General features: G+C 43.5%; 1 protein-coding gene across 2 annotated transcripts in view; it reads left to right on the top strand.

Moving 5' to 3' along the window:
- Positions 1-9,906, top strand: part of GPR65 (G protein-coupled receptor 65) — a 94,537-nt gene extending 84,631 nt beyond the window's left edge. Inside the window, exons 4-5 of one of the 2 annotated variants that reach the window (XR_015252100.1) lie at positions 7,573-8,205; positions 9,755-9,906. The gene's annotated coding sequence lies outside the window, so the exon portion shown is untranslated. Of the gene's footprint in view, positions 1-7,572 lie in introns of both variants that reach the window. The other variant, XR_015252099.1, reaches the window with a different exon arrangement.
- Positions 9,907-22,246: the final 12,340 nt, after the last annotated feature.

Here is a 22,246-nt window from a genome sequence, read left to right as displayed (position 1 = left end):
TGGTGAAGTCATCAAAGAAAAAGAATAGAGCAAAATTAAATTACTTCTGAAGATGTGGAAGTTTGCTGGAAGAAATCTCAATTTTCAATTCATATGTTCATCCATCCTAACACCTTTTACTGAACTTGTATAAGGAATTTGCCTAAGGAACAGAGGATTTTTTTTAAAGTTGCCCATTAGTGGTAAAATTGTTTTCTTTTTTTAAAGATGGACATCTCATTGATAGATGAATGGATAAGAAGATGTGGTATATATACAACGGAATATTATTCAGCCGTAAAAAAAGAATGAAATCTTGCCATTTGCAACAAGATTGCAAATGGATCCAGACAGTATAATTCTGGCAACTCTTTCTCCCCACAGGTCCTGTCCCTGTGCTTTAATAAAACCATCTTTTAGGTCCTATCCCTGTGCTTTAATAAAACCACCTTTTAGGTCCTGTCCCTGTGCTTTAATAAAACCGCCTTTTTTGCACCAAAAGAGAGAGAGAAATGCTGAGCAAAAAAGTCAATCAGAGAAAGACAAACTCCATATGTTTCACTCATACGTGCAATTTAAGAAACAAAACAAATGAACAAAGGGAAAAGACAGAGAGAGAGAGAGAGAGAGAGGGAGAAACTAAAAAACAAACTCTAAACTATAGAGAACAAACTGATGGTTACCAGAGAGGATGTGGGTGGAGGGATGAGTGAAATAGGTGATGGGGATTAATGACCACACTTAATCACAGTGAACATTGAGCAATTATAATTGAGTGTAATAAGTAATTATAATTAACACTGAGTTAATTATACTGGAATTCAAATTTTAAAAAAATTAAAAGACATCTCAGCTGTAAAGGCTGTAAAGTACAGAACTCTCTAGACTATGTACAAGCATGTTGGACCTTTCACTGCTTAAGCTGTTAACAGAAGATTATCTATCACCTGGCTTGGTGTTGTTTCAGGTTTGCCTGGAAAAGGGAAGTGTGTGAGGCATGCTTTTTGCTTTAAGATTTTTTTTTTTAACGTTTATTCATTTTTTAGAGACAGAGAGAGACAGAGCATGAGTGGGGGAGGGGCAGAGAGAGAGGGAGACATAGACTCCAAAGCAGCCTCCAGGCTCTGAGCTGTCAGCACAGAGCCCGACGCGGGGCTCGAACTCACAGACCGCAAGATCATGACCTGAGCTGAAGTCAGATGCCCAACCGACTGAGCCACCCAGGCGCCCCTGCTTTAAGATTTCATAAGAGCTCACATGTTTGTAATTGAGGTGGTGGGAGTAAGGGAACGTCCTTGAGGTGAGGATAATTCCACATAGCCACTCTTTTAGTTGTGCCATAATCCTCAGTATCCAGAGGAAGTCCATTTTAAATTAAATTGTTGGGACAGAAAAAAATGTATGTGTATGCATTTCCATACATTTAAAAACACAGCCCTGCTTAAATAATCTCTGCACATTTTCACAGCAGACTTTCCTTTTTGCACTATTTATCCTCCTACACAAGTAGTTTAAATAATCACTCCACATGATACACCAGACTTCCTGGGCAAAATAGCTTTTCCTATATTGATTAAAAATTCAAAGTCTATCTATAAATCAGGAAAGTCACTTAACATTCATGTCAGCATCCATGAATGTTAGACTGCCTCAAACACACCCTAAGATAGGCTTCTTAGACATGAAATAAACAAGAAGGAAGATCAATGAACTCTTTTATTCCATGTGTCTTAATGGCTCATTGGGACCGTGCTCTTTGCTCCAGTCTGTCCCCCTCAGAATGCTCCATTACCAGTCAAATGAAGGCATTTCTCAGCTTTGTCAGACAAAGGGAAAGCATTGGTATCACTAACGGACATTCAGTGCAGTTCGCCTGGTTACTTCCTGAAAACCTACTATGTGCCAGATCCTGTCTTAGGCCTATGGGGATGCGAAAGTAAATATGGAAAAGCATTGCTCTGATACAGATGCAAGAGAAAAGCTCAGGGTCCTGGAGGGGGAGAGATGAATTCCTTAAGGTTGGGATCCAAACATGCTTCCTAAAGATTCTTACATTTGAGCTGAACTTCAGAAGGGAGGAAGGGCTGGATGCTGGACCTGCCGAAGAGGCTGATCTGACGCTCCAGGCAGAAGGAACTAGCTTCCGCAGGTGCTGGAAGAAGACAGCAGGAGCCTTGTGGAAGTGGACTGTGGGCTGTGCAGGAGGTATGCTTACGGGCTGAGTTGTGTGTCCCCAACACTCCAAAACCCCCAGTACCTCAGAATGTGACTGTATTGGGGGATAGGGCCTTTATAGAGGTAATTACATTAAATGAGGTCGTAATCCTATACAACTGGTCTCCTTATAAAAAGAGGAAGTCAGAACACAGACAAACACAGAGAGGTGAGGAGAGGACATAGGGAGAAGGCGGCTTTCTGCAAACTAAGGAGATGAGGCCTCAAAAGAAACAACCCTGTGACACCTTGTTCTTGGACTTCCAGCTTCCAGGACTGTGAGTAAAAAAAAAAATCTCTCTTGTTTAAGGCACTCAGTCTATGGTATTTGTTGTGACACTCCTAGTAAACTAACACAAGGTATAACTCATCAAAGTTTGTTAAAGATTGTCAAATGCACCACTCTTAACCCTCCCATTAACCCTGCGAGGTACATGCTATTGTGCACATCTAAGAAAACTGATACTCATGGAGGATAGGTAACTTGTTCGAAGTCACACCTCTGTAATAGCAGAAAGAAAAATTAAAAACTGGGATCCCGTTACGCATATTTTTAGCCACTTCCTTTTACTTAGTGGAATTATACTGAACATCTCTTGTGTCACTAAAAATCTGAAACGGTCCATTTAGGCTTCCCTACCTCAACTTTGAATAAGTTGCCTGGGGCATCTATGCCAGACAAAAACATCATGAAAACTAATATGGGAGGAAATTGAACATAAATAAGATGCTAAAATGGGTAGGAATTTAGTGGTCACCCAAGAACATGATAAGAACATGGCCATGGCATTTCATGGACTCTGGAAAGGCAGTCCTAGCCTGTGAAACTCTGGGAAGAGCACTCTCATCTTCCAGGACCCCAGGAACTACAGAGCACTGAACTGGAAGGCTGATCCCTCCTTATCCCCGAGTCTCATAGTCCAAAGGGAATAGTGACAGCTGGGATCACCTCACAGTCTAGTAAAGCAGGGAAAGAATTTTTAAATGGATCACAGCAACATTCAGGAAGAGTTGGTAATGGCTTCTATGATTTGGGAGATAAAAATTGGGAGTTCTATTTTTAATTTTTATATAGAGATTCTCCAATTCATTCTGTATAATCATTTTCAGAATGGTCTGGGCGATCATTTCAAGACCATAAGTCTAGATCCAGTGAAACCTATTCAAGAACCAGTATTATTCAAGGAGAAAGAAAAGAAAATATCCATTCCCTCCTAGAAGCTTACTATCTGGTTGATGACATGGCAAAATCTTCTTTAAAAGGTTAGAAAGAAAGGAAAAAGACAGGAACACAAAGCGTCCTTCAAGCTATTTTTGTAAACAATCTAATTAAAGAATCGATGTGAAAATCCTTTGTGAATTTCAATGGACTGTAACAGGTTAAGGAGCTTTTATTACCTGTTCCCCAAAGAACAAATACTGAGCTTTTTCTGGGGGTCAGGCACTGTTTTGTGGTTATTCATAACAAAAGGATACAAGTTAGCGTGGTGGAGTTCAAACTGAGTCAGTGGTCCCTGGAAGAACCCAAATAAAGGAGCAGACCAAGAGGGTTGAGGAGCACTGCCCCAACACTGCCACAAACGTTTTGGACACTCTCGTGGCTCAGGGGCATCGTGGACAGGACACAGTTTTAAATTCGGGTCTGGGGCTGGGCTCCCAGCTCCACCTCTGTGCTTATTTGACTCAGTTAAGTCACAAAAAAGTCACTGATAATAATACATCTTAAAGAGTTTATAAAAGACTCCATACTAGTATGCATATGGGCCACACCCAGGGTCCAGAGAAATGGAAACTTTTATTATTCTTACGATCCATATTGGCTTCCCAAGGCAGCCATAACGAAGTACTAAAAATAGGGTAACCTAAAACAACAGTAATTTCTTTCTCACGGTTCTAGAGGCTTGCAAGCCCAAGCAGAGTTGGTTCCCTCCGAGGGCTGTGACACGAGAATCTGTTCCGTGCTTGTCCTAGCTTCCAGTGATGTTCAGCGATCCTTGACACCCCTTGGCTTGTAGACGCATCACTCTGGTCTCTGCTTCCATCTTCTCATGACCTTCTCCCTGTGTCTCTGGGTCTCCACATGGCCATGTATCTTCTGTGTCTCTCTCCTCTTCTTATAAGGACACCAGTCATATTGCATTGAGGGCCCACCCTATTCCAGTATGGTCTCATCTCAACTAATTTGATCTGCAACAACCCTATTTCCAAATAAGGTCACATTCTGATGTGCTAGGAGTTCGGACTTGGGACATATCTTTTGAGGGGGTGCACAATTCCACCCATAATGGGAGTTTAATTTCAGCTTCTCATTCTACTCTATTACAAACCAGCCAAGTGACCTTGAATGAGGCACTGCCTCTGATCCTTAGTATCTGCACTTATAAATGGAGATGATAATGATACTGACCTTATACATTGCCTTGAGAATCAAGACAGACCATAAGTGACGTTGCTTTGTGAACTATAGAGCATTGTATAATTTAAATTATAAGCATTCCTCTGATATCACAGTCTTTGGATGCCTATTCTAACCCTAGCAGTCTGCTTCTCCAGCCCCTGTGAACTATCAGATGCACCACAGTTCCTTGCTTGCTTTCCACAGCTCCAAACATGTTATTAATCATTAACTCTAAGTGAACTAAATTATGCCTGTAAATGATTGGACTACGGCAATTGAGTTACCTGACAATTTCCGTGCAAGTCACAGAGCTAACCTAATGGAACGTGACAGCTCTTTCCTATAGCACATTCTCAAAATTTGATTATTCTGAGGGAGAAAAGATTCGTTGGGAGCCTCACTCAAATTGCCCAAGGCCTGTTCAGCATCCGTATGGAAAGATTAGGCTTTGGGAGTGAGGACCTGGAGAGCAGCTGGCCCGCCTATCAGTCATCTTTCTTGGGCTCCGAGTGGAGCAAAATTGATGTGTCCCTGGTCTTGTAACCTTCTGCAGACTTGGGGACTGTGCTAACCCATGAATGATGAAATCCACTATTAGTCATAAGCTGGAGGAGATCATCTGTATTTTGACTCCAAGAAAACAATTTAAAAGGAAATAGGCCTTTGACGCTTTTATAGACCAGGCACAATCAGGCCCTGGAAATAGCCCTCACTCAGTTCCTCGTTCCACTTGTATTTATCGCGTATTGCCGGTATCCTTTTAGGGAGTGATATAAAAGAAACAAAACAGAGTACCCAGGCCTCTGGTTTACCCTCTTTTGATCCTGTGCTGGAAAAATGTAACTTCTCTTTTCTCTGTATCCGTGTGATGCTTCTTATCATAAGTTATTACTTATGGCCCCCACCAGTGCCTCCGGACAACCTCCACCACACCACCGTGAACACTCAGTACCTGAAGGTTAAGTCTGGGGTTTTCACCAGCCTGAAATGGCAGTGATCACAAAGAGGAAGACAGGACACCGGCTCAAGGCCGCATTGACAGGGCTGGACGCTACTCCTCCCCAGCTCGCCCTTCGCCAGAGGAGAAACCCCACGATAGCTGGAATCATCACCGGCCATGCGGCCTGCAGATCCACCACTGGTAGCCCCCCAGTGGACCCTCCTACAGAGGTATTTCAACTCACATAAGGCATCACACTGACCCTTTGAGGCCAAGGTTGGAACAGAACAACACCCGATGTTCGTGTGAACTATTCCTAACAGATGGGCCAGCTGGAGAGATCAAAATGCTGGACACAATTTTAGCAACATGGAACCTTGAGGTAAATGAAGGGTCACGGTTACCTCCACCCCAAGCAGAAGGACCATAGATATGGGCTGTGGTAGGCAGAATTCTAAAGATCACGCAAATATATTAGCGTCCTGAGTACTCATTCAAACACCGTTATAGGTCCTGCCTTGAAGGCATTTTACAGGTGTCATTCAAACATCAAGCGCCAAGTTGGCGAACCTTTAAGACAGAAACCCAGCGAGTCATGTGAGCCCTTTACAAGCAGAATTTTTCTCCAGCTGGGAACCGAAGTCAGGGATTTGAAGCACAGGAAGTATTCCATCAAGCAGCACTGCTGGCCTGAAAATGGAGGGGGACACAACAAGGGAGGCTGGGGCTTGCAGAAGTGGCCAGCAGCCCCTTGCTGGCAGCTAGCAAGTGAACAGGGACCTCGGTTCGGCTGGTGGAAGACACTGGATTCTGCTAACGACAGGAATGAGCTTGAGAGAGCACTCCGTGCTCCAGGTGAGAACACAGCCAAACACCAGCTTCATTTGAGCTGGAACCCAGCCATCCGTGCCGGAATTCTGACCTACAGCACCGAGAGCGGATAAATGGGTGCTTGCTTTATCAGCTTTATTGACACATGCCTCACTATAAAATTCACCATTTTGAAGTGTACAATTCAAGAGTTTTCAGTAGACAAAGAGATGGGCAGCCGGAGCACTGTCTCGTTTCAGAATATTTGCATCACTCAAAAAAGAAATTCTGTACCCGTTAGCAGTCCTCTCCATCCTTCTGGTCCCTGTAAACCACTGATGTACTGTCTGTTTGCATGAATTTGTCTTTTCTGGCTATTTCCTGTAAGTGGAATCCTACTGTATGTGACTTTTTGTATTTGGTTGCTTGCATGTAGCGTGTTGTTTTCAAGGATCTACCCACGGTGCGGCGTGTTATCAGGATTTTATCCCTTTTAGGGCTGAATAATATTCCATCGTATGAGTGTATCACATTTTGTGTATCCATTCATCAGTTAATGGGCCTTTGGATGTTTCCCACTTTTTAGTTATTATGAATAAATGCTATTGGGATTTGTGTACAAATTTCCCATGGACATGGCTTCTCATTTCCCTTAGGGTATATACCTAGATTGGGATTGCTGGGTCAAAGAGTAACTTTGAGGTACTACCAAACTGTTTTCTAAGGTGACTGTCACATTTTACAACCCTGTCAGCAATGTGTGAGGGTTCCAATTTGCCTACATCCTTGCCAACCCTTGTTTTTGTGTGTTTTGTGGGGGTTTTTTCTGGTGGTGGGGGAGTTGCCAACACTTGTTAATTGTCTGGCTAGTGGAGGTAAAGTGTTATCTCCTTGTGGGTTTTTGTTTTTGTTTTTGTTTTTTGAGAGACAGAACATGTGTGTGCTGCTCTGAAAAAAATTTTTTTCTGTAAAGGGCCACACAGAGGAGGGGCAGGGGAAGGGGGGTGCAGAGAGAATCCCATGCAGGCTCTGAGCTCAGCATGGAACCCCACAGGGGCCTTGAGATCATGACCTGAGCCAAAATCAAGAGTCAGACACTTGACTGAGCCACCCGGGCGCCCCTTTGCTGAGTATTTCTTCATGGGCTTTTGACCGTTTCTGTATCTTCTTTAGAGGAATGTTCTATTCAAATACTTTGACTTTTTTTTTTTTTTTTTTTTTTTTTTTTCAGGGAACTGCCAGACAGGTCAAATAGTGACAGTTCTCTGGGGAGAGACTCTTGGAAACCTCCAAACTTTTTCAGCCCCTTTGAGTGGAGGTGAGGCTTCCGGCTGTAACTAGGTATTCCTAGTTACAAGGTTTGCAAAGCTGTTGGTTTTCAAAGCTTCAGTGGAGCTTGGGAATGGAAGGTGGAAATAGGACACTTTAAAATGCCTACAGTTCACTGTTCATGCCAAGATTAGCTGGTATTCTTGAATTCTCCTTAGATCATTGCAAGCCTTTGGTTAATTTTACAGAGTTCTGAAAAAGTTAATTTGGACAATTTTTGCTAATGTCCCCATTGCTTTTATAGAGAAGACTCTCAGAGACTGTTATTTGGCTGTTTCCAAAGAACTTCCCCCGGGTCTTACTTTAAACAACTGAGTTTGTGGGAGTTTATGTAGCAATAGAAAACTAATCCATGAGTCAAGGATGACACAACTGGACCACAGAGCTAGGGTCCCACCTTCTAATATTGCAAGGGTTATTGTGACTCTTGGGGGTGGCCTCCAATTTACCTATTTTGTGGTTTCTCCTTTAGATCTTTCTTTTTCTTTATGCTTCAACAGACTCTCCACTCCAGTCCAGGAAGAGAAAGCCTTAGGTAAGAATCTTTTTTGTGTTTTAGGAATATTTTTCCATGATGCTTGCTTTCAAAGTGGCAAGCAGTTGTTTTGTTTATTCATTCAGCAAACATGTATTGTGCAGTGGCCAGGGTGACCACCTGTGCCACTTTACCTAGGACGTTCCATTTTATAGCACTGATCATGCTTCATTCCAGAAAATAACCAGTCACTGGAAAACTGAAATGGGGTTTTAAACCCTACAATCGTTCAGGCCTGTGGTCTAGGGCAGGGGTCAGGAAACTCCTTCCATAAAGGGCCACACAGAGGGATTTTAGGCTCTGCAGTCCAGATGGTCTCCCTTGCAGCTATTCAGCTTGGTGTTTGTAACACAAAAACAGCCCTAGACAATGTGTAAACAAAAGGCATGGCTATGTTTTGATAAAACTTTATTTTAAAAATAGATGGTGATACAAGAGGATCTACAGATGGCCAATAAACAGAGGAAAAATTACACAACATCACTATCCATCAGGGAAATAAAAAAAATCAAATACACATCAAAGCCACAGTGAGAGGTCACTTCCCACCCCCTAGGATGGCTACAGTCAAAGAGACAGACAATAGCAGGTGCGGGCAAGGGGGTGGAGCCACTTTGGAAGCTAGTTCCGTAGCAAATCGTGTTGTCAAGCATAAAGTTACCATTGGACTCGGCAATGCCAACTCTAGGTACGTATCCGAGAGAAGTGAAAACCTGTGTCCACAGAAAACTTGTGCACAAATATCAATAGCAGCCCAAGACAGGAATTGCTGAGTCAGATGGTATGGTTCCTTCCGCGGCCTAGGGTGGTCTCCTCTCACTCAGGTGCAGGCTAGCGCCCAGCCAGAAACACGAAGACACTCTCTGGGGCTCTGCTCACTTACTTCCCTCCTCTCCAAATTACAGCCACATCGGCACGTCCAAATTCCTGTCCCTGGGGGTACCTGGGTGGCTCAGTCAGTTAAGCGTCCAACTTCCGCTCAGGTCATCATCTCGTAGTTCGTGAGTTCGAGCCCCGTGTCTGGCTCTGTACTGACAGCTTGGAACCTGGAGCCTGCTTCAGATTCCATGCCTCCCTCTCTCTGCCCCTCTCCCTGCTTGTGCACATGAGCTCTCTCTAAGAATAAATAAACATTAAAAAAAAATTCCTGTCCCCGTGTCCAGCGCTCAGAAAGACCATCAGGCTGTGTCTGGATGCCTCATTCCTTTCCCCTATTCTCAGAGACCACAGACCAGTGCTGCCCTCTTGGCCCAGGGTCATACATCATTAAATCATACATTCTACCTGCTTTTTTTCCGTTGCTTGTGGTGGGAGGGATCAGTTCAGTCTGTTATCCCATCCTGACTGGAAGGGGGAGTTCTGTTTTGCCTGCTCTTGCACTTTGTAGAAATGGATGCATACAGCAGGCACTCTCTTGTCTCCGGCTTCTTTTGTTCAGCATCCTGTTGGCAAGCACTAGCCGTCTTGGTGCAGGTGGCATTCGCCGCTTCATTTTCGTGGCTGTTTTTGTATTTACACATATTTATTGATTCCTTGCCATGTGTGCCAGGAACCGTGCCAAGTTCTAAGGACACAAGTCTCATCACGAGAAATACAGTTCCCGCTCTTGGGAAGCGTATAATCTTGCACGGGATCCAACAAACTATCGCTCAGCGGCAAACCCAGCCCGCTGCCTGTTAAATAAAATTGTACCAGACACAATCATACCCATTCATTTATACATTTTCTAGGGCTGCCTTCGTGCTACGGTGACAAGAGCTGAGTCCTTGTGAGGGAAACCACATGCTAGCCCACAACGCCAAAGATGTTTACTAGCTGGCGCTTTCTAGAGAAAAAATGTGCTGAGCCCTTGTCTAGTGGATAATACTAGTATCTTCTTACTATAACACACTACAGACATGGACACCGAGGCTCAGAGAGGCTAAACGACCTACTTGACCTTACCCAGGTCTGTCCAGAGACGTGCTCGTAAGTGTTTAACAACTGGCTCTCCAAAAAAAAGAAAAAGAGCTATGTATATTATACGTTGTACTTTCATCATAAATTGTAAGAGTCAGGGCGCCTGGGTGACTCAGTGAAGCATCCAACTCTTGATTTCAGATCAGGTCATAATCTCACGGTTTGTGAGTTGGAGTCCCGCGTCAGGCTCTGCACTGACAGTGCAGACAAAGCCTGCTTGGGATTCTCTCCCTCCTCTCTCTCTCTCTCTCTCTCTCTCTCTCTCTCTCTGCCATGAACACAGCCCGCTCTTAAGTTTAATCTTGATTATTAGCATTTACCTCATCACTTTTTAAGTCCAGACCAGAGATCAGCAAACTTTTGTTAAAGGGACACACGGTAAATATTTTAAGCTTGGTGGGCTGTATGCTTTCTCTTGCAACTACTCAACTCTGCCATTGTCTCCTGGAAATAGCCATACAGACAATATGCATATTAAATGGATGGGCCTGGGGGCACCTGGGTGTCTCCATCGGTTAAGCATCTGACTTTGGCTCAGTCATGATCTCACAGTTCGTGGGTTCGAGCCCTGTGTCAGGCTCTGGGCTGACAACTCAAGAGTCTGGAGGCTGCTTCAGATTCTGTGTCTCCCTCTCTCTCTGCCCTTCCCCCACTCGCACTCTGCCTTTATCAAAAAAATGAATAAACATTAAAACTAAATGGATGGGTCTGTATTCCACTAAGACCTAATTTACAAAAACAGATTGAAGGCCCACAGGCCATAGTTCGCCAGCCTCTGGGTCTAGACAACCAAGAATATAAATAAAAGACCTGACTTAATTTTTTTTTATTGGGGGAGGGGCAGGGGCAGAGGGAGAGAGACAAAATCTTAAGCAGGCTCCCCACTCAGCACAGAACCGAATGTGGGGCTCACTCCCACGACCCTGGGATCATGACCCAAACCAAAATCACGAGTCGGATGCTCAACTGACTGAGCCACTCAGGTGCCCCAGAAGACCTGATTTATACTATTTGCTAATCCCACCAGAATTTCAAGCTACTAATATGACATCAGTGAATGGGAAATTAGGAAGACACGCACATTCACCTGTTGGGATGAGCACTGGGTGTTGTATGGAAAGCAATGTGACAACAAATTTCATATTAAAAAAAAAAAATGAAGACACGCACAGTGGGAGAACAGCGTCTCCCACTTAATAAAAGGAGAGAGATTCATGAAGTACTGAAAACATAGTACTTAAGATAGGAGATCCGTGGAATATATGAGGCATTTTAATGCTCTGTCTTCCTGCATCATTACTAAGGCTCTTTGGTCTGGCCATTTTCTCTAAAAAGAAGTTATAAGGCAAAGGAAAATTTCATATTCTACATCAGACTAATGTTTTGGTTGTAGAATACCAATTAACATTTTAAGTGGTTGAAGCTATTGTATTTTCTTATGAAATGATGATTCTTTAATAGAATGGCCTCAGTAGATTTCAAACATGCAAGGAAAGCGAGTTTCTAAAAGCCACGTGAACAAGCTTTCCTCCAGCACCTGATTTTTTGCTGGGATATAAAGGGAATGATTGGGGGCTGCCTGGGTGGCTCAGTTGGTTGAGTGTCCAACTTCAGCTCAGGTCATGATCTCGCAGTCTGTGGGTTCGAGCCCCGCGTCGGGCTCTGTGCTGACAGCTCAGAGCCTGGAGCCGCTTCAGATTCTGTGTCTCCCTCTCGCTCTGCCCCTCCCCCACTTGCGTCCTCTGTCTCCCAAATATAAACATTAAAAATATTTAACATACAAATAAAAAAAAAATAAAGGGAATGATTGGTTCTCAACAATAAGGCACAGGTATTGCTCTAATTAATTTACCTCAGGTTCTACTGAAATTCAGTGACAGCTAAAATAACCAGACCAAGTGTCCTCAATAATTCAACAATACAGTTTATTTTAAAGTTCTAGTCTTACATACATAGATATTAGAGCCTATGATGATAATGTGGATATAACATTACTTGACTAGAACTCATTACTTATTAACAAGAATTTGGGGAGCACCTGCTAGATGCCAGTCACTCCGCAAAGGAATGTGAAGGGTACAGAGACGAACGACACCCCCCCCCCACCGCCTCCCTCTCCATTCCCACCTCTACTGCTCTGGTCCAGGCCCTTGGCCATCTCAGGATGATCAGACCATTTAACACCACTACTTACACCCTTCAGCTCACCTGCCACACTACCGGGTCAATATGCCTAAAATACAGCTTCTGGGATACCACTTTCATGTTCAAAAACCACAAACTCCTTCCCTTAGCATTCAAGGTCTTCAACAGTTAAGTTCCTTTTCCACCTTGTCTCCCCCTGCACACATTTTGACTTCAACTATTCTTTGCCACGGAAATTTATCTTTGCAATCGGAACCACCGCCCTTTTGCACATGCTGTTCTCCTTGCCTGGAATATTCTGCAACAAAGAATCCTCCCCGTCCTTCTGAGTCCAAGCTTTAATCAGGCTTTTCATCTTGCCCCCCTGTCCATGAGGATCTCTCTAGCTTCTGACTTCCTTACATTTGATCCTTACTGCATGCAATCTTTTCCCCACGTGGTGGGATCAGTATGAACTATCCGCTCTATCAGCTCTATTAGAAAGGGCTCTTTAACTTTAAGCAAGGTTTGAACCTGCCTCCCCCGCCCCCCCAAAAAGATATTTATTGAAAGAATAGTGGGGCAACTTGCATTACTAAAGGATTGAACAATCAAATGCAAAGGCAGAGGTGCAGCTGGAAGTCAAGAGCAACTGAAACTGAGCACTTCCTGGACTCTGTGTCTTGCCTCTACTTCTCCTGGGTAGACTGTTTCTTCTCAAAGTGGAGGACTTCTCCTCTGTGGCAGGAAGTGGGGCATCCGCCAGTTGCTGAATGTCCCATTGAATAATGCCTTCTTCCCCTGGGCTAGAAAGTTTATTTTTTATCCTCCAGTTAGCAAGATACTAGGAAAGGATTCAAACTGCCTTGACATAGGCCAGGTACCCATTCCTGAATCACTCAGCTGTAGCTAAGGGGTAGTGTCGTTTAGTACATATGTAGCTGTGAGAAACCAGCTCCTATAGATCCAGGGCTGTTCCCAGAGTAAAATATTTAGGAACAAGACAATACTACTAAAAGGTGTCTCGTACCCTCCACACCTTGACTTTCCGGTGTTGACTGCTGTATGCGTGCTTATCCGCGCACACACACGCGCACACACACACACACACACACACACACACACACACACACAGTTTTCAGGGGACCTGAGTGCCATAGTCCTAAATGAGGGTCTCACTGAAGTTAACACAGACATGTCCTCTGGAATCGGGGTAGTTATCAGGATGTCCCTCAATGCCCCAGGACCGTGACCTGTGATGCCATTTGTCAGTTTCTTCAAACCTAGCACTCTGGAGTAAGGCTTTTAGATTCCCTAAAAGCATAGCCACTACCGCACCCCTGTTCTCTTGGCCTCTGAACCCCTACTCCTACAGGACTTCAGGTCTTACCCAGTGAGCCAAACTGGGGTGTGGTCTCTAGCACCATACTATTCAGAGCTGCTAGATATGCTCCATTGTATCTCCAGATCCACTCTCCAAGCTGCTCTGTGCCTTGCAAAGCTAACGTGGGTAGATCACGTGCAAGGGTTAACTTTCCCTAACTCTAGCTTCTGGCTAGAGTATAGCTACTACGGAGTCCCTGCAGGAGATACAAGGTAGAAGAAGCAGAGTAAAGTCAGCGCATTTATCCCCCCAGTTTCCTCCCTTGGGGTTGCCATGGGCTGACTGCCTCTGCTAACTGAAGATCACTGTTCTTCTCTGTCCACATGGCCTCTCTCTCTCCACACTCCCTTAACCACTCGGAGTTCTGTTCTCTACCTCCCAAGTCTTGTCTTGGGTCATGACATGTAACAAAGCTAGGATACTATTAGTAGCTTTTGGGCATTCAGCTCAAGACAGTAGGACTTTTTGAGAGTAATTCACTGGGATTAGGAAATGGGACTTTCATGTTGTCGATACGGAAGGGCTGCTTGCCTCACTTCTCTACCCAAAGGATATGAAGATCTTACTGCTTGCTCCTCACTCACTCACTGTCACCACTTTGTTCTCTTTGAGGAGAATATTACAGGACTGACTAGACAGTGGCTTAGGAGGCTCCTGGGATCCTGAGGTATGATCCTGGGACCAAGGAAATCAATAGAGGAGTACTGGCTACAAGCAGGGATCAAGACAAGGGATAGGTTCCCAGTACACTGTAAGAGAACCGAACGTAAGTGACTGCCCACAAGACCTAGGACATAGGACTTGGGGCCACGGAAAAGCCTGGAATGAATTGCATAAAACAGGAACCACTCACAAATCCTCCCTCCCACCGTGGACCAGCAATGGACTCAAGAATGACACTCAAACCTGAAGTAAAGAACTCCCAAATATTCTTCTGGAATCTGAAGTATGTATAACCTGCTGGGAGCTAAGATTGTTTAATAATGTAGTGTCCCAGTCCCTTATGAAGGAACTAGTCCTCTGTTACATTATGTTGAGTCCAGGGTCAAGGGATCATTTCCCAGAGCCGTAGCTGTTGGTCTTCTACGACCAGGCAGCCCTCCATGATTACCCTGTCCAGTCACCTGGGTCACTAAAATAAATGGATAGATAATAGAGAGATAGATAAAAGGGCTTTTAAAAACCAATCTTTTTGAGTTAGGTTTCATTTCAAAGAAATGCTACTGGAGCATAACAATAAGACTGAGATTGAAACAGTTGCATTTTTTTTTCCGTAAGGACCACTGTCCCGGAGGGAATAGAATAGAAAATTAGCAAAAAACAGGCCAGCTGCAGGCGTGGCACTCTCTTGAAAGCTAGAACGATATATATTCCTTTGCTCTTATTGCTGTGACAGATGATCACCAATTTAGTGTCTTGAAGCAACACAAATCTGTTATGTCCCCGTTCTGTAGATAAGATGGGCTCGGTCGGCACCTCTGCTCTCGGGTCTCAAGAACCAAATCAAAGTGTCGGCCGGCTTCAGCAATTCAGTGAGAGCTTCAGAAAAGAAGGTGCTTCCAGACCTGTTCAGGTTGTTGGCAGAATTCAGTTATTTCTGGCTGTAGGACTGGGGTATCATTGGTGACTGTCAGCAGGAGGCGTCTCTCAGCTTCTAGAGCCTTGATCACGGTTCTCTTTACCTTTAAAGCGAACAACAGTGAGTAACATGCTTCTTGTGCTTCAAATCCCTCTGTCTTCTTTGGTCACATTCTTTTGTCTCCAGCTGGAGAAAGTTCACTGCTTTTAAAGGCTTGTGTGATTACAGCAGCCCCACCTAAATAATCCAGAATAATCTCCTTACCATAAGGTCTGTAACCTAAACTACATCTGTAAAATCCCTTTTGCCATGTAGTGTAACATATTCACCGTTTCTAAGGATTAGCATGTGGACATCTTTGGTAGTCATTTTCCTTACCACAGAAGGCACTGAAGCTAGGTCATGGCCAAGTGCAGAGAGGGAAACAGTTTACACCAAGACAGATGCCATGTTCACATTGGAATTTTTTTTTTTTTTTAGTTATCTTGTTTAATCCAACATACTTGGAAAATGCTATGAAAATACATGTTAATTTCAATATGCTTTTCTGATTACATATATGTGATATTCATAGGATACATATATGGTCAAAACCTTGGTGTTGCATATTTAGCTCACTCAATTTATGAAAAATAACGGCCACATAACCTAGTTAGCAAAACCAGTCCTCCTTATCAAGTTAATCGAATCAGACTGCCAGGAGAAGACAACAATTCTGACTTAATTTTTTATCCAAATAAATGCATTAATGTACACAATCTGCTGAAAAAGACACAAATCGCAATGGTAAGATTACACTACTGTAGGATGAACTACTAAAGGTTGTCAAGATTATAATTATGCAGATCTAATGTCATTGGTTTATGGATTTTTATAAGTGATAAAGTCAAGCATAAGTCGGTTTGCTGTTTGTCATTAACTCGTAACAGTTCAAAATTTAATGTATAGTTAAAAATAAGAAGCTCTTTGTGAAGGGAGCCCAGGGGAAAAAGCAAGAGGGTGTGCATATGTATACTATACGCAGATATTTGGCATTGGGGAATGTCATGGAGGGAATTATCTTGACATAATGGTAGTTTCCAACTACCTCGCAACTAGCTCTCAGGCAAGCTGTCTCAAAGGTCACAGAACAGAAAGGTTCACATTAAACCTTAAAAATCACATTAAAGATTCAAATTAAAATACTTGAATCCCACAAAGCTGTGATTTGATCAACTTGAAGCACAAGGAGAAGCAAGAAAAAGACATGGGGTAGGCTAACACACTTAGCATGGGGTACAAGCAGATGGACCAAAGCAACTTCTCCATCGGGCACCTTGGACATAGTACTTAAGGGCCCCCAACACTTTTGGGGCCCACAAAACTGTTGTAACTTCTTTTAAAATCAGAAGAAGAAGAAAAGAGTATGATCCAGCCTGGATTACATTAGTCTTTCTTCCAATGCTGTAGGAAAATATAATTTTAATATTTCTTGATGCAGGAAGGGGCCCAGGAAGAAAGGCTCAAGTGTCCTGCAGCCCAGGATGGGGAAACAACACTACCTAAATCTTGGGTTGCACAACATTCACATCTTGTCTTTCCTGCATCAGTATCTCCCACTGAAGGTGGGCTTATGAAAACCAGAGTTGAGGTTTGAACAAGAGGGCTTAGCAGGCAGAAAGTGCCTGGAGCCAACACAAACACCAGCCGAGAGACTCAGAACACAGATGCCTGGCCACGGCAACAGCCTGGCAGTTAGCCTGCTCGATAGCTCCAGGTTTTGGCTGAGTTTATTGGGCAGAGCACAAGTGGGGCCAGAATAGGACCATACTGGGAACCTCTGGTGGATGGCCAGTTTCAAGATGCCCAGAAGTGGCATCCTCATTATTTATAATTTCGTCTTCCCATGTCTTTGTATCTGTTAAGTAACACACATTTGTTCTGTCACACATTCCACTTATTCCATCTTCAACACACCTTACAGGTTACTTACTGTCTATACTTAACACACTTACCAATTCTGCCTGTGCCTCACAAGCTCTTTGTTTGCCCATTATCTATCCCAAACGTGTCCTATCAATTTGGCCCATATCTCATAAGCTACTACTAGCTTTCTTGCTTTGCTTTATACACTTGTGGGTTTTATCCATCCCATTTGTTGTCTCGAGAACACACTACAGGAAAAATGAAAACAGAATAAGGTGTGAGACTGAGAAATAACACCATTAATGTCATCAGACATTGTGATTGGACATGATTTATGCAAAGAAAAAGTTCTGTTCCACAAAAGACCATGTGCTTCAACGTTTCACCAATGCTTCCGCCCTCCTGTTTTCTACTTCTTATCAGGAGATGGACAGAATGAAACATTTTATAAGTTGAAGTAAGACAAGCAGGCCAGGATTATCATACAGATTTAAACTAAAAGGAGACACACAAAAGTTTTATCCACAAGCTTTATCCAAGGTAATTTGAAAATCTGATAGCTCCTGAAAATATTTCAGTTACATTTTTGTTTTTTAACTAACCATCACTGATCGCTTCTGCTTGGGCTACTCATAGGTACCTTTCTTTCCAGCCAATGACTTGTCCCAGGGATAAGCACTGAGAACAACTGAGAAGGACCCCTTACATGAAATCTGTTGGGGGAGTGGCCACAAGGGAGAGAGCCATGTTTAGCTTTTATTATTTCTTATCAATATTTTCTTTGCTCTATCTTCATCAAATTCTCAACAGCTATGCATTTCTCAGTGACAGTGATAAAAGAGCAGATAATTACATGAAAGTCAGGTCCATGGCTTAGAGTCAATGTACTTCTGATTGCAGAATACAACCGTAGGGGCCCAAATATCCCCCATTTCCAATGCCATGCTTCGTCTTTAACAGAAATACACATAAGACATAAAAGGAGAGGAAGCTTTGGGGGGTGGTCTTTAATTTCACCAATTAAGAGACTCTTCCCTCAAGTCAGTATTTCAAATGGACTGTGCCCTGGCCCAGGGCTGGAGGGGAGCGGGGTGTATAACCCAAAGCCATGGGTCACAGTAAGAACTGGAAACGGTAACGTGTTTATCTTTCTTAGATGCAGCGGAAAATGGGCTATGGAAAGGGGAAGATGGGAAAGAACAGCTTTTTAATGCCAGGAAAGAGATGCCCAGGGATCCGAGCACCCCAATTTGAAGGCACTGGTCTGTACCACACAATTTGATAATTGTGTATTAATACCATCGTCACAAAATATTTTAATCTGATGAAATTTTAAGAATTCTAAGAATCACTTTCTATATGCCAGCCCCCATCATGCTTCCCATGTATCAGGTGCTCGGTGATACCTATTTACTGTTCCCCCATTCATTCAGACATGCATGTACATGTTTGCCAACAGCCTATTAGGTGTCGGATGCTAGAATGGAAAGCCAATGAGCATTTACTATCACTCTGTGACAGGCACTGTCACACTGGAGATAATACAACTGTGTCTTCGAGAAGTTAATTGATTAGCACTTCGTCTATCTATTTCTAGACAAAACTCCTGGTCCTCTTTACTTAAAAGTCTCTGATTCTGGTCTCACTACCACTTTTTCTTCTTTTAAGTTCTCTTTATTTTGAGAGAAACAGAGACAGCACGAGTGGGGAAGGGGCAGAGAGAGAGGGAGAAAGAGAATCCCAAGCAGGCTCCGTGCCGCCTGTGCCCAACACAGTGCGAGGCTTGAACTTACCAAACAGTGAGATCATGATCTGAGCCAAAATTAAGAGCCAGATGCTTAACCGACTGAGCCACCCAGGCGCCCCTCTCACTACCCCTTTTATGCTTTATATCTGTGAATGGAGGAAAGGTAAATGTGAAGCCACACGAGTTCACAGGCCACCCAAAAAGAGGTGATGGGCCAGATTTGGCCCTTGGGCCATAATCTGTGGGCCCCTGACTTAATAAAAGTAAGGAGAAAAAGAAAACTGGGGAACACATTTTCCACAGAAAAAATTATTTCTGTGTGCTGATCCACCATGACTAGTTAGGCAACATTGTCTGAAGAGAAAGGAAAGAATAACAGTTGTGATTTTTTTGGTTTATCAGAGAAGAAATTGTGGATAGGAGCATCATTCTTGAGCCACCTGTGCAGATCACACATTGGGACAATGTAGCTACACAGGGTAATGAGGCATTGGATTGTCGGGGTTGGGGGTGGGGGACAGGAAGGTAGGGTTTAATACCTCTACAGAAACCAGGTTCGTTTCTCTTAATAGCCTGCGTGAAGAATGGCTACCATTAAGGCCAACTATCACACAAAATTAACCCTTGAAAATGGTTTAAAATTCTTTCTCCTTCTCCGACATGACAGTATTTCAGAAGGGATTGTTTTCAATCGATTCTTTCGGTATGAAAATACGCATATCTCTAAATAATGTACTATTATTGCTGTATCTGCATTTGGGGAGTTTTAGGCATTATCTACTGGTTTCCTGGATATGAAAAATAAGTCTCCTCCTTTCTTCCCCTTCTCTCACCAATACCTCACACATTTTCCATCCCCATCCCCTTTTCTCCAACATGGTCGTGTCGGTGCCTATAAAATCATGACTCTATATGCTATTTATAAGTGAGGCATGTAACAAACTATAACTCTTTTTTCCTTTGGTAAACACAAATCTTGCTTTTTCTTAGAGTGAATTATTTTTCACACCCCTTAATTTCTGTATTCTCATCAGTAATTCAAACTCGAATTTTCTAGCAGAGTCTTAGGTCCCCTGAATAGCATTCATATCAGATACTCTACCAGTTTCACCTTACGGCGGAGGCCTCTCAGAGCCCTCAGACCTGCCCTAGCTAGACCAGTGGTCCCCTACGTGTGGCTCTCACTGTTCGTCCTGAGGATCTCACATGGCTTTGCTGCCATCTTACCACTCTCAGTATCAATGTTGCATGTGTATGAGAGTAAGAAGTGCTGGCAAACACAAACCTTGACCTTTCAAGCTTTACACAATGCATTTGTATCCTCCTGGTTGTACAGTCAGGTCACATAGTCGCTCAGTTGTGGCCACGCTTATGGTGTATGGGCCTGCACTCTTTAACTACGCTGTCTCTAACACATGCTTCCAAAGTTGCCCATGAAGGGGAATAGAGAACTGGAGGAGTGTATATGGGATTATTCCGAGCCAGGCCTGGAAATGGTTTACATTCCCTCTACCTGCCTCCCAATGGCCAGAAGTCAGTCACAGGAACCCTGACCTATGACTACGAGGGGGGTCGAGGCAGGTAGACTTCCTGTGCACCAGGAAGAAGAAATGGTGTGGGAAATGCCTAGCATTATGTCTGCCAAGTCTGCCCATCTGAGCACCAAACCATTTCGGCGTTCTTCCAATAGGTAGACAAGACAACCAAAGCAGTACTCTCCACTGGCTTCACAAGTATGAAGTAAAAACAAAAATCACCGGTTGTAGAAACACCAAAATAAAAGGGCAACTTGGAGACAAAAAGTACTTCTCCCAAAAAAGTTGAAGAACAATCACTGCCCTAGAGTAATTCTGAAATCCCTCTGGGCACTCCGAGGCAAGGCAGATTTGTGGATGGGGCCCTGCGGATGCCTCTGGAAGGAAGGTCTGTGGCTACTCTCTGTGACCCTTTCCTCTGCTCTCTCAATGACTCTGGTTTTTATTTTCCTTTCTCCCATCTGACCAGAGCGCTGGCAAGCGCGTCCCTTCAGGAGGAAAGTATAGAGTCTGCGAAGTCTCTCTTCTGGTTGTGGAGGTTGGGCTGCAGGGATTATTTTCAAATGGTTCAAGATTTTGGGGGGAGGGGGGTAATCAAATTCCTGGTTTCTTTGGCAACACAGTTCCCTCAGGAGCCTCCGGAGTTTCTGAGGTATTCACTTTCAATCAGATTCATAGGCAACAAGTGTACCCAAAGTTCTTTTCTAAACATGGTGGTGCCTCCTATATAGAGACCCTTTTCATTGCCTCCTCCTCCCTCCCTCCCCATTCCTCTCCAAGTTCAATGACCACCACACTGAGGCCATCAGGTTTGAATGGGACCATCATGCCCAAGTCACTTTATCTGAGAAGTTTTACTGTAAGTCTATGTCACTTATCTTTTGTGCTCTATAAGAAAATGGCTTTCTGGGCCCAAATTTCTGTACCCCTTTTATTCCTTGTGATTTCTCCTTGCACACCAGTCAATTATTTCCAAAGGCCATCTATCACTGGCAACTCCTTGCCAAATGGATCACAGAGTGGCCGATCCCACCAACGCTTCAATTCTTTGTAATCTGTTCTTCTTGGGCCACTAGCTCCCACATCACAACAAGTGATCATTTTATCAAATGTTTGTCACTGTGTGACTTGGGTCCCCATTTCTTAATTTCTGACATTAGTTCCTTTGTTACTCACCATTGAACCACTAAGCAAATGCCAAGCTCCTGTTACCTCAACACCCACTTTCTATGAGTGAAATTGCAACACTAGTTGCTACAAAGACAAACCCTAAATCTCAATGACTCAACAAGTCTTTACTTCTTGTTCATGTCACAGTCCAATGCAAATCAGGTGGCTCTCCACCAGACAGCACCTGGAACACAAGGTCTCAAAGTGACCATGGAAGGGAAGGAGAAGCCAGAAGATCATTCTGATATTTTTATATCCAGACCTGATGGGCCAGACCTGATTTGGGAGTTGGGGGGTGGGGGGCACCTCACTTCCTCCCACATTCCAGTAGGCAGAATTCAGTCATATGTCTCCATAGCTGCAAGGGATGCTAGGATATGTAGTCTTCCTGTGTGCTGGGATAAGGGGACACATAACATTGTCTCTAACACAACATGTCCTCTGATTTCTTGGTGCTTTTTTTTATCCCCTCAAGAAGGACTATATAAAGAAGTAAAATTCTGAGGACCTCATGTCTGAAAATGTATCTATTCTGGCCTCACATTCATTAATAGCATCTCTGGGTACAAAATTTTTTATTGGAAATTTTTATTTCCTTCAGAATTTTATAGCTATGACTCCAATATGTTCTAGCTTCC

The sequence above is a fragment of the Puma concolor genome, chromosome B3 (genome assembly GCF_028749965.1).
Source record: "Puma concolor isolate L17-30 chromosome B3, mPumCon1.1.hap2, whole genome shotgun sequence".
NCBI lineage: Eukaryota > Metazoa > Chordata > Mammalia > Carnivora > Felidae > Puma > Puma concolor.
This window is presented reverse-complemented; position numbering and strand designations above follow the sequence as displayed.